The sequence below is a fragment of the Nothobranchius furzeri genome, chromosome 2, assembly GCF_043380555.1.
Source record: "Nothobranchius furzeri strain GRZ-AD chromosome 2, NfurGRZ-RIMD1, whole genome shotgun sequence".
Lineage (NCBI taxonomy): Eukaryota > Metazoa > Chordata > Actinopteri > Cyprinodontiformes > Nothobranchiidae > Nothobranchius > Nothobranchius furzeri.
The window spans coordinates 98,098,260-98,111,673 of record NC_091742.1 but is presented as its reverse complement, the minus strand read 5'-3'; the positions used below and the strand labels follow the sequence as shown (position 1 = coordinate 98,111,673).

Here is a 13,414-nt window from a genome sequence, read left to right as displayed (position 1 = left end):
TCCTTGAACCGCCACCTTATCGTGGTAGAGGAGTTTGAGTGCCCTAATGATCCTAGGAGCTATGTTGTCTGGGGCAATTTGTGCCCCTGGTAGGGTCTCCCATGTCAAATTGGGTCTTAGGTGAAGAGTGAGACAAAGAATGGTTCAGAGGAATTTTCATGGATGTAAATTCAAATAGTCGGAGGACCCGACCCGGAGGGTTACTGGTAGGGCTGCACGACATTAGGAAAACCTGCGAAATTCGATAACAGTACTTAATATTGCGATATCGATATTACTCACGATAAATGAACAAATACTAAAGTATGCAGTGTTGATGTCATCTGGCATGTGACGTCTGCTCTGGGTTCAAAGCAAACAAAAATGAATGCATGAATTCCATTACAACAGAACATTTTTACTGAAAAAATATGCAGCTGCACCTGCTACTGTATTAGCAGCAAAACAACAAAATGCATGCATGCAGTTTCTCAGTGACTTTAAAACATCACCTCCACCATAAAACTTTTTCTGATGCTCCAAATATAGAAAAACATCCCTTACCAGGGTTTTTTGAATAAATTAAAAAAAAAACTGAAAATAAGTTTAAATGTTAAATAATAGTTAACATCACTTAAATGCAACAGCAAATTCTCTCATGGCTACAGAACATTTTCTCCACTTATGTGGTTATGATATAAGGCTGTTGCTGTAATTGGGAAGTGAACTGTACTGGGCCAAACTAGGAGAAAATTAAGATTTTTTGAGGGAAAAACAATTGTCTACCTTTCAGAAGAGGAACTGGCTAAAAAACTACATGGAAAATATGTGAAAACATTTGGTTTTAACCCCAAATTGAACAAGTTTACCTAGATCTTAAAAAGCAGCTCAGATGATGAAACTGGAACTATGATTCTGATAACAAGCTAACAAATTGAACTAGCTCCTCTTAAGATAACCGGCTAGCAGAGCTTCTGACTGACAGTTTATGTGCAGTGGCAAATCAACTATTCTGATTAACAAGGTTATAAAACCTCATAAATGAAAAATCACTTTGATAAGTGGGGGAACTTTTCCAGGCCCTCATTAGCAGGGTGGGACTGGGAGGAGAGTGCTGTAGCCTTTTAGCTGGAAGCTAACCGGAGCCTGGGGCTAACACTAGCGACATGAAGGTGGGTTGGTTCACCGGCACATGTCGGAGTCAGCCCGGTAAAAATTATTAACGACACCGAGCGGAGTCACGTTCACGTTTGAAAGCAGCGCTGAATCCAGAAACATCAGCACAAAGTGCGTTTGTTGCTCTGAGCCAGCAAAACAAGGGAACAAGGGAACAGCGCCGCAAACTCTGTTCGGATGTCGCTTTCCAAAAGGGTCTATGTAGGCGGCGGGCGTATTACGAGAACGGACCCATCTGATTGGCCGCATATCAGAAGGACTACATTTCATTGATCAAATAATATTTCCGCGTAAAAAACTGAGCTGGTTTACAAAAAGTTGATGTATGACATGGATGGAAATGTTTGAACCAAACATTTATCGCTGTTTTTGCCGTGCTTTGCGATGGGCCTATCACACGTCCTGTTATCGCGATGACGATAAATTTTCGATATATTGTGCATCCCTAGTTACCGGGGTCCCCACCCAGGAGCCAGGCCTGGGCTTGGGGTCCGTGAGCGAGCACCTGATGGCCGGGCTTTCGCCCATGGGGCCGGGCCGGGCCCAGACCGAACCGGATACATGGGCTCATCCAACTGTGGACCCACCACCCGCAGGAGGAACATGAAGGGTCAGGTACAGTGTGGATAGGGTGGCAGACCGAGGCGGGAGCCTTGGCGGTCCAATCCCCGGACAAGGAAACTGGTTTTTGGGACATGGGACATCACCTCGCTGGCGGGGAAGGAGCAGGAGCTTGTGACAGAGGTTGAGCGGTAATGGCTGGATATAGTCGGACTCACCTCGACACATAGCATTGGCTCTGGAATCCAAGTCCTTGAGAGGGGGTGGACACTCTCCTTTGCTGGAGTTGCTCCGGGTGAGAGGTGGAGGGCTGGGATTGGCTTTTTGTTAGCCCCAGTGATACGTTCCCCGGTAGTTTGTGTGAAGTTTATGGTTGTGTTTTACTTTTCATGTCACACAACATGGATCCTCTGAGCCTCTGGGGACAAGGACTCTTTGACTCTGCCAAGGGCTGCGGAGTTCAGGACCAGCAGCCTTGTGTGAACTTTGCCCCAAATGACATCAACGGACAGCTCCGGAGCAGAAGCTGCAGCTGAAGCGGATTGGGACTGATGGCGGTTGCCACATGAGGAGGATAAAACGTCGTTGGAACCATTACACGAGGAGCAACTCCTACCCATGGGTTGACTCCACTCCACGCTCCCTTTTCTCGGTTAAATGGTTTAGTCTGCTAACATCTTGAGAAAGTGCTATCTTAAATGAGAGTAAATCTCTGCACTTTTCTGGTCCAAACTGTGGAGAGGATTTGTTTTAAACTTGGTGGTATTTTGGTTATTAGCTTTAGAATCTTAGTTGTTTTGTTGGTACCAGTTAAAGATAATTAGTGGGTAAAGAAATGCCAAATATTTTGTTTGTTTTGTGTGTAATAATTCCTGGTCCCAGCTGGGCTTTTGTTTTTGTTTGTAAATCCTTGTAATTATAATTGAACACAAAGAAAGATAAATTATTATTTTACAACCCGTTTCATTCCCTAATGTTTCCCAATGCTTACCCAGTTGAATGGGCTGGGTTTTCTTAACTAGAGTCGAGAACGTAATACCCAGGACCCTCTGCCTGTGTGTTGGGGTTTACCCCGGGGGAAGAGAGGGTAGCTTCCCAGCGCCTTTGGGTCGGAGAACGGGTCCTGACTGTTGTTTGTGCTTATGGGCCAAATATCAGATCAGAGTACCCACCCTTTTTGGAGTCCCTGGGACGAGTACTAGATAGTACTCCATCAGGGGACTCCATTGTCCTGCTGGGGGACCATTTCAACGCTCAGCTTGACCTGGAGGGGTGTGATTGGGAGGGACGGCCCATCTGATCTGAACTCGAGTGGTCGATTGTTATTGGACTTCTGCGCAAGCCGCAGTTTGGCCATAACGAACACCATGTTCGAACATAAGGATGCCCATCGGTACACTTGGTACCAGGGCAGCCTAGGTCGCAGGTCGATGATAAACATTGTAGTCGTATTCTCTGACCTGCGGCCATATATTTTTGACACCTGAGTGAAGAGAGGAGCGGAGCTGTCAACTGATAACCACCTGGTGGTGAGTTGGATCAGATGGCAGGGGAAGATGCCGCGTAGACCTGGCAGACCCAAATGCATAGTGAGGGTCTGCTGGGAAAGCCTGGCAGAAGACAGGGTTCCCACTCTTTTCTTGAAATTATTTTCCAGGACTTTTCCAGGACATCCAGGACATTTCAAGACTTTTTCAGTGTACAAGTCAACTTATCATAACTACGGTTTGCCGATATCCTGATGTATTTAGAAACAGATATGATATTGTACCTACCTACACCGTTATTTTGACAATATAGTTGTGGAAAGATTTTTGTCTTTCACAATCCCACCTACTTTCTTCTACTTACAATGCAACACAACTAAAACAGAAGTTATTCTCTACTTTAGTTCATACCATAGGTGTGACATTGTGGCATCATCAAGTCATCTCCATGTCATGTTTTTGTTCTGCTCAGCAACTGAACCAGGTTAATTCACTGTGCTGACTGAAATCATTGTCGTCTTCCTCCGCTTATCCAGGTCTGGGTCGCAGAGGCAGCATCCCAACTAGGGAGCTCCAGACCGTCCTCTCCCCGGCCACCTCCACCAGGACCCCAAGGCATTCCCGGACCAGATTGGAGATGCAAAATCTCCAACGTGTCCTGGGTCGACCCGGGGGCCTCATGCCGGCAGGTCATGCCCGACACACCTCCCCAGGGAGGCGTCCAGGAGTCATCCTGACCAGATGCCCAAACCAACTCAACTGACTCCTTTCGATCCGGAGGAGCAGCGGTTCTACTCAGAGTCCCTCCCAAATGTCCAAGCTCCTCACCCTATCTCTAAGGCTGAGCCCGGCCACCCTATGGAGGAAACTCATTTCGGCCACTTGTATCCGCGATCTCGTTCTTTCATTCATTACCCAAAGCTCATGACCACAGGTGAGGATTGGGACGTAGATCGACCTGTAAATTGAGAGCCTGGCTTTCTGGCTCAGCTCCCTCTTCAGCATGACAGATCGGCTCAACATCCGCAGCACTGCAGTCGCCGAACCAATCCGCCTGTCAATCTCCCGATCACTCCTACCCTCACTTGTGAACAAGACCCTGAGATACTTAAACTCCTCCACTTGAGGTAGGACCTCTCTCCCGACCCGGAGTTGGCAAGCCACCCTTTTCCGGTCGAGAACCATGGTCTCAGATTTGGAGGTGCTGATCCTCATCCCAGCCGCTTCACACTCGGCCGCGAACCTACCCAGCAAGAGCTGAAGGTCAGAGCTGGATGAAGCTAGGAGGACCACATCATCCGCAAAAAGCAAAGACAAGATTCTCCTGCCATCAAACTCGACACACTCCACACCACGGCTGCGCCTAGAAATTCTGTCCATAAAGGTAATGAACAGAACCGGTGACAAAGGGCAGCCCTGGCGGAGTCCAACCCTCACCGGGAACAGGTCCGACTTACTAACAGCTATGCGGACCTAACTCACGCTGCTCTGGTAAAGGGACTGAATGGTCCTTAACAGAAAGCCACCCACCCCATACTCCTGGAGCGTCCCCCACAGAGAGCCCGTGGGGACACGGTCATAAGCCTTCTCCAAATCCACAAAACATGTGGATTGGTTGGGCAAACTCCCATGCCCCCCTCATCACCCTTGCAAGGGTATAGAGCTGGTCCGCAGTTCCACAGCCAGGACGAAAACCACATTGCTCCTCCTCAATCTGAGATTCAACTATCGATCGAACCCTCCTCTCCAGTAATTTTCCAGGGAGGCTGAGGAGTGTGATCCCCCTATAGTTGGAACACACCCTCTGGTCACCCTTCTAAAAGATGGGGACCACCACCCCAGTCTGCCACTCCACAGGAACTGCCACCGGTGACCACACAATGTTGCAGAGACGTGCCAACCACGACAGCCCTACAACATCCATAGCCTTGAGATACCCAGGACGAATCTCATCCACCCCTGGGGCTCTGCCGCTGTGTAGTTGTTTTACTACCTCAGCAACTTCTTCCCCTGAGATTGGACAGTCCATCCCCAGGTCTCCTGGCTCTGGTTCCTCCTCGGAATGCGCGTAGGTGGGACTGAGGAGCTCCTCAAAGTATTCCTTCCACCGTCCGACGATAGCCCCAGTTGACGTCGGCAGCTCCCCATCCCCACTGTAAACAGTGTGAGTGAGTTGCTGCCTTCCTCTCCTGAGGCGCCGGACAGTTTGCCAGAACCTCTTTGAAGCCGATCGATAGTCTTTCTCCATGGCCTCACCAAACTCCTCCCAGGCCCGAGATTTTGCCTTGGCAACTGCCACTGCTGCACCCCGCTTGGATATCCGGTACCTGTCTGCTGCCTCAGGAGACCCACAGACCAGCCACACCTTGTAGGCCTCCTTCTTCAGCCTGACAGCTCCCCGAACCTCTGGTGTCCACCAGCGGGTGCAGGGGTTGCCACCACGACCAGCACCGGCCACCTTGCGACCACAGCTAGCAACAGCCACCTCAACAATCGCAGAGTGGAACAAGGCCACAGTCAATGCCCCCCACTGCTCTCGGGACGCGGTCAAAGCTCTGCCGGAGGAGGAGTTGAAGACCGTCTTGACAGGTTCTTCTGCCAGGCGTTCCCAGCAGACCCTCACTATGCGTTTGGGTCTGCCAGGTCTACGCAGCATCTTCCCCTGCCATCTGATCCAACTAACCACCAGGTGGTGATCAGTTGACAGCTCTGCTCCTCTCTTCACTCGGGTGTCCAAAACATACGGCCGTAGGTCAGATGATAAGACTACAAAGTCTATCATGGACCTGCGACCTAGGCTACCCTGGTACCAAGTGTACTGATGGGCATCCTTATGTACCAAGTGTATTGATGGGCATCCTTATTTTCAAACATGGTGTTCGTTATGGCCAAACTGCAGCTTGCACAGAAGCCCAATAATGAAACACCACTCGAGTTCAGATCAGGCGGGCCATTCCTCCCAATCCCACCCCTCCAGGTCATACATCTATTTGTGTTTTCTGGACTAACCTTGTTTTCCTCTCTTGGAGGTGGAGCGGACGTCACCGTGGCAACCTTTGACTTGCGGGCTTTTGTGGAGGCTCCCTCGCGCCGGCTGCTGGAGCGTTGCAGAAAAGCCGACCTGCGGGAAGTAGCTGCCCACTTCGATCTGGTTGTCCCGAAATCGCTCACGAAAGACGCTCTACGGAAGTTCGTTGTGGACTATTTGGAGGCCCAAGAGATCCTTCCGCCTCCTTCCGAGACCGACTCCTGCCCTTCATCGCCTCCGGTGACTCCAGAAAAAGAGGTCAAACCAGAAGAATCCTTTTCCGGCTCACCGTCACCAGATCAGAGTCGTCCGACTTCACCACTCAGTGGAGCTTGCCTGAAGCTCCGGCTCGCTCGCCTGCGCATTGAGGCGGATGAATGCGCTCTCGAACGGCGATTACGCCATGAGTTGGACTTAAAAAGACTGGACGCTGAAACCCAGCTTAAAATGCTCGAGATCGAGCTACGGAATAAGAAGCCCGTTCCTGACGCGGCTTGGACTTCCTCCCAGGAACCTGATGACTCGACATCCTCCCATACGGGGGTTCGCCCAGATCCAGTGACACCCGCCCATTCGCCGTTGCGAACAACACCCTTTGATGTCAGTAAATGCATCACGCTGCTGCCCCAGTTCCGGGAGACGAGGGTGGACGGCTACTTCCTCGCATTTGAGCGGATCGCTGCAACGCTGCAGTGGCCTCGCGAGGTCTGGCCTCTCCTCTTGACTTGCAAGTTAACAGGTAAGGCCCTTCAGGTGGTATCCGCTCTGTCTCCAACAGATGGTGCTAATTATGACAAGGTAAAGTCAGCCGTACTCACGGCTTATGAACTTGTTCCTGAAGCCTACAGGCAACAGTTCAGATTTGAAAAACCACAGGTAAATCAGTCGTATGTTGAGTATGCTCACAAAGTCTGTGTTTATTGAAAATTTGTGCTCTGCTTCTCATATTTCCTCATTGGCTGATCTGAAGGAGCTCATTCTAATAGAAGAGTTCAAACGACATCTTCCTGAAACGCTGGTCCACTATTTAAATTAGCAGAAGGTGATTTCCTTCTCTGAGGCTGCTCTCCTCGCCGATGAATTCTCCCTCACATACCGGGTCCGAGAGATTTGTACTGACGCAAACCGTGCAATCAGACCCCGTGTAAGAATATCTCCAAATTCTAATCCTGAAAAACCTGAGTGTTTTTAATGCTTTGGTAGCCGCTCAGAAAATGGACAAACTCTCCGGCCTTATTTTACACTCGCTGCTGGTAACGCTACTCCTGTCACTAACATTCCTTTTTCTTGGACCCCAGACTGTCACCAGGCTTTCCTTTCTCTCAGAAACCTGCTTTGTTGCGCACCGATCCTGGCTGTTCCTGATCTATCCCGGCCCTTTAAAATCGAGGTGGACGCCTCTGACGCCGGAGCAGGAGCTGTTCTTCTCCAAGAGGATGCAGATGGGCTTGATCACCCCGTCTGCTACTTTTCCAGGAAATTCAACCCGTGTCAACGCAACTACTCAACAATAGAAAAGGAAACTCTGGCTTTAATTTGGTCCCTACAACATTTTCATGTATATGTCTGCAACCATTTCACCACTGTTGTTTTCTCAGATCACAACCCACTGACCTTCCTCCACCGCATGTTCAACGCAAAGCAACGTCTGATGAGATGGGCTCTCCTCCTCTAGGAGTTCAACATTGAAGTCCGCCACAAGAAGGGGGCGGACAACATGATGGCTGACGCGCTGTCCCGATGCCACACGGATTGAGGCTCCCTAGTAGAAATTTTGTTTTGTTTAGATGTGAGGATCTCCCTTAAAGAAGTTGTAACTCCCACCTCAGAGTCTTACTCCACCCACGTATCAATTTTAAAAACTGCAACATTAGTAGGCGTTGCCTGGAGGACCGAGAGGGCAGAGCCGCGGCAGTGACAAAGATGATGGCTAACTAGACGATGCTAGCTCCCTTCACTCTGAGCAGTTATTAGAAGTGGTGGACGTTTCTCCCCCTCCTTACCCAGAAGAAAGGGACCAAGTCTATTTGGAGGAGACAAGCGGACCTGAGCCTTATTGTTTTGAGCTTGTGAGTTGCCTGAAATTACCGGAACCGACCCAACAGAACCGGCTCTGAATGGTAAGTAGCCATTAGCCATAGCATCAGATTAGCTGCAGGGTTTGTCTCCACGGCCCTAGAGCTAGTATTCAGCATGTTTTAGAGGTTTATCTGCTTCAACACACCTTGTTTTAATCAGCAACAAATAGCTGAGCTGCTTAACAGCTAATCTAACCCGTTAAAGCAGGAAAACCACTGAAACGTGCTGGATAGCAGGTCTCCAGGAGCCTTGGGCTCAAGTTACAATCTGCTGCATAGAAAGTTATGAAAATACCCCATGAGAAAATTATTCTGTAATGTGTTCAGCCCACTAAAACTGCCCTGATTTCATTATTCATTTACTGATAACAGCTGCTCTCTCGGTTCTAGGTCCTCTGGTGTCTGTAGGTGGTCTCTGCTGGTGTCGTCAGGATCAGGAGCTTCCGGAAGAATGTGCCTTTCAATGACTCTTTCCCCCTTATTTGTTATATTAATTAAATAAATCTCAATTGATATATTTCCTGTTTTTGTTCATGTCCATAAATACTTAAACATGCTTGAAATTAAAACGAGCTTTTAACAGTGAGGTGCTAGTTTAATTCATCACAATAGAGCTAGTTAAACATGCGACAATGTGATAATTCAATTAATGTAATTTATAAATATCCATTAAAATATCAAAACTGGAATCAAAATGAGATATTTGGCAGCACAAAAAACTTGTCAAACACAATATTTATTATAATAATTGTAGGCAGACAGGAGACAGAGCTGATGGAGGTTCTCAGTCATCGAAGGATGGCTGAAGGCTTTCCAGGAACAGGAGATGTGGTGTTGTCTCTTCTCCCTCTATTCTGCCAGATGAGCTGATAGGTTACAGGTGTGTGAGGACATCCTCATGCTGTCACAACCAGATGACAGGAGTTATCAGGTGATCAGCCAGGCTAATGATGAAATGCAGAAAGAAAACAAATCCAGGACAGTGTACAATAATATGTGGTGTTGCTCACCTTATGTGCTCTTATAAGTATTAACGTGTGCCTGCCTCATGGTGTAGAGTCCGTATTTTGCTGAGTGTCCTGCAATAATGCAGGTTATTAGTTAATTTACTTTTGATATCAAAACAAAATATTTAATGTAAAAAATATTTACCAGGTGAATCAGCTCACACGTCACCACCAAGTGTCACAGGGCCAGAATCAGTAGCCTCCTTCATGATGTAATCACATACTTATTTAATTGTTAATATCTTAAAAATTCTGAAATGTTTTAATTTTTTTTACCTTGAACAGTTCACTAAGCTTGCACTGTCACTGAGGTGGAAGCTGGAATCAACAGCAGACACCTCACATCTTGGTCTTTTCAGGGGGTGTGGACGCTGCTCTGGGACTTTCTGGAAGATGAATTTCCGTCATGGTCCCCGTGTCACAAGACACACTGCGGCTTCTGGGTGGCTATGTACAAAAACAAAGAAGCAGCACATTTATAAATGTTTAAAAGAGCATAAAATCACGTGTAACAATAATCTGTAAAACAAATTAAAACTATAAGGTAATAATAAAATGTTTACATAGAAGATTATTAAAAATAATTCACCTTTGCTACAGGTAAGGCTTCACGTCAGCCTGGACAAGTGCATTCTTGCAGCTAAATCAGTCTGACAGCCAGTGTCTTGGGTAGATTTAGCCTGAAAAAAAAAATAGAAGCACATTGTTGTTGGGAGTTTATAAAGTCAGATAATATACAAAAGAATCTCCTATATAGGTGCTTTATAACAGTCCTAGTGTGTGATCGTTGTTATAACGTAAAAGTCAGTCACATATGATGTGGAGAGCCTGAAATGCGACCTCCTGAACAGAATTCCTCACAAATCCGGGTCACAAGCTGGATTTCACGCTGTAATGCTGTCTGTCAACTAGTGCTGCGTCAGTTAGAGCCACTGTTGCAGAATTGCCGACTGACTAGCTAAATGAAGTGAACCACGTCTCTCGGACTTTGCATTTAGGTAGGGAATTGTCTTTAGAAGATGTTAAAACTTTATTTAGCTGACTCACCTCAGACTGGAGCCCGCCGTGGTGGGGGAGCAGAGTCGGTGGGCTGCATCTAAATCGCGGAAGAGCCACGGTGGGCACAGCCTCCCTCTTCAAACGGAGGCGTGCAGAATCGCGGACAAAATGCCCACAGAGCCACCGCAACCATACTACACTACACCATCTCACCATGCTAACACGATAAGGAGCACTAAACCCGAACTACTTTCCTAATTACACTAACAGCCAAACACTAACTAAACTACAATATCCAACAGCCAAGCTACCACTAAATAAGTATGTATAACACTAAAAGTTATGCTAAAGACTAGGATATGCTAATGCTATATGCTAATGCTGAACTACGGCTAGCCTCCTACATTCGCTTGCAAATCCAACTCCCAACTCACCACAAAGCGTGGCCGAGACGCTCGTTGCTTTTATAAAGTTGACAGAGAGCTGCTACGTAGTACTCTACTGGTTTACGTAGTATCTTACTCTTTAGCCATTGGCTAAAATTTATTCAAAATGAGTCAAATTCTATGTTTTAAGCTGAAGGTGGCGCTATACTGTGGTATTTGGGCAGAATTTTTAATTTTTAAAGAAAATGCACCAAAATGCTAAAATAATGAATACACACATTTAAAGCACTATTAGACACTCATTTATACAGTTCATCAGCAAAAAAAAGTTAATTTAGACGTTACTTGCTCTTTAAGGCTAGTGTTGGTAGCGCAAGCTACCATCTCGGGGACACTCCGCAGCGCTGAGGATCAGCGCAGCGTCATTTTAAAGTGTTTAATCAGCCCGTCTTCCGAGATCCAGGAATTTTAGTCAGTTAGTTAGTTGTTTTATCTAGTTAGTTAGTGGGAGCGCTCTTGTTTTTGTGGCAACATGAAAAAAGAATTTAGTTGTTGTTTTGAGGGGGAGGGTGTTACAGACGCTGTCTGTTTTGTGGCCACAAGATGGCCTCAGAGCTCCTACCTGTTCTCCTGGCTCTAGCTGAGCCAGGTGTCGCTAATCTCTCAATCAGGGAGCTTCCTATAATAGGCTGCTCCCTCTGTCATTCGAGGAGGGAAGCTTAGAAGAGGCCTCGTGTTAGAGCGAGTGTTCCTCTTTTTCCCTCCTAGAAACCCAGACGTTAAAGTCTTCGTTGTGATTACCTGTGTGGTATTGAGTGAGTTCAGCTCACCCTTTTGGTGGAGCTTTTTGTGTTCATCTAATTCCTTTCGTTTTCCCGGATTAGTACCGGCGTTTTTGTGTTTATTGATATTATTGTTATTTACCCAGTATTAATAATAATAATAATGCATTTAATTTACAGGCGCCTTTCAAAACCCAAGGTCACCTCACAAAACATGATAAAACTTACACACAAATAAGAATAAGATAATTTAAACAATAAAATTACTAAAAGTATGCTATAAATGTCAGAGTAAAGAGTTTGTGGGCTAGAGAGTGTAAGCCAGGTTGAACAGGTGAGTTTTGAGTTTGGATTTGAATGAGAGGAGGGAGTCAGTGTTACGGATGTCGGGAGGAAGTGAGTTCCAGAGCCGAGGAGCAGAGCGACTGAAAGCTCTGTTTCCAACGGTGGTGAGATGAGCGGGAGGAACCACAAGGTGAATGGCAGAGGAAGACCTGAGTGCGCGAGATGGGACAGCAACATGGATAAGATCGGAGAGGTAAGAAGGGGCTAGACAGTGGATACATTTGTAGGTGAGAAGCAGGATTTTGAATGAGATTCTGTGTTCAGTAGGCAGCCAGTGGAGACGCTGAAGAACAGGGCTGATGTGATCTCTATAGGGGGTACGAGTGATGATCCGTGCAGCAGCATTTTGGAGGAGTTGGAGCCGATGGAGGGATTTATGGGGGAGACCAAAAAGGAGAGAGTTACAGTAATCAGTCCTAGAAGTGACTAGGCTGTGTACGAGGATGGCTGTAGCAGGAGGAGTGAGAGAGGGACGGAGTCGGTTGATAATGCATAAATGAAAGTAGGCTGAGCGAATTATGTTGTTGATGTGGGCTTTGAATGATAAAGTGCTGTCAAGGATGACTCCAAGACTCTTTACATGGGGGGAAGGAAGGATTGAGGAATTATCAATGTTAATTGATATGTTGGGGGATATGTTCAGCGTGGAGGGTTTGCCAATGAGTAGAATTTCAGTTTTATTGCTGTTGAGTTTCAGGAAGTTTGAAGAGAACCATGATTTTATCTCAAGGAGACAGCTGGATAGGGAGACTGGAGGGAAGATAGCATCGGGTTGAGAGGAGATATAGATTTGAGTGTCATCTGCATAGAAGTGGAAATTTATCTTGTATTTGCGAAAGATATGGCCAAGTGGATGAATGTAGATGATAAATAAGAGAGGTCCAAGGACAGAGCCCTGGGGGACACCGGCAGAAACAGCAACAGGGTGAGAAGAAAAGGATTTTAATTGAACAGACTGAAATCGGCCAGTGAGATAGGAGGAGAACCAGGCGAGAGCAGTGTGAGTGATACCAAGGGAAGCTAACCGGTTAAGAAGGGTTGAGTGAGAGATGGTGTCGAAAGCTGCACTAAGATCAAGAAGGATGAGTAGAGAAAGAAAACCAGAGTCAGCTGCCATGAGAAGGTCATTTGTGATTTTAACTAGCTGTTTCTGTGCTGTGTTGAGGGCGAAAACCAGACTGGAACTGTTCAAAAAGGTTGTTATGATTGAGGTGGGAGATGAGCTGAGAAGCAACAACTTTCTCAAGGAGTTTAGAGATGAAAGGTAGATTAGAGATTGGTTGAAGGTTATTGAAGTTATTGGGATCAGAGCCAGGCTTTTTTAGAATAGGTGTGACAGAAGCTGTTTTGAATGCTGAGGGAACAGAACCTCAGTATTGGATGATCCTTGTGTTTAGTGTTATTGTTAATTCCCCAGTGTTGGACGTCCTTTTGGTTTTGTATCATTTTAGTCTTTGCCTGCATAAAGCAGTGATTTTTAGTTAATAAACTCCTTTAAGAGAGTAAATCTTGGTTTGTCCGGTAATTCACAAATCTTTCTTCAAGCCCTCAATAACATCATCTCCTAGACGAGCTGGGGGTCGTAA

At 46.7% G+C, this 13,414-nt stretch overlaps 1 protein-coding gene across 1 annotated transcript in view; it reads right to left on the bottom strand.

Annotated features, from left to right (window-relative positions):
- The window catches only part of LOC129154097 (zinc finger protein 850), a 244,280-nt gene that overhangs the window by 3,924 nt on the left and 226,942 nt on the right, over positions 1 to 13,414 (bottom strand).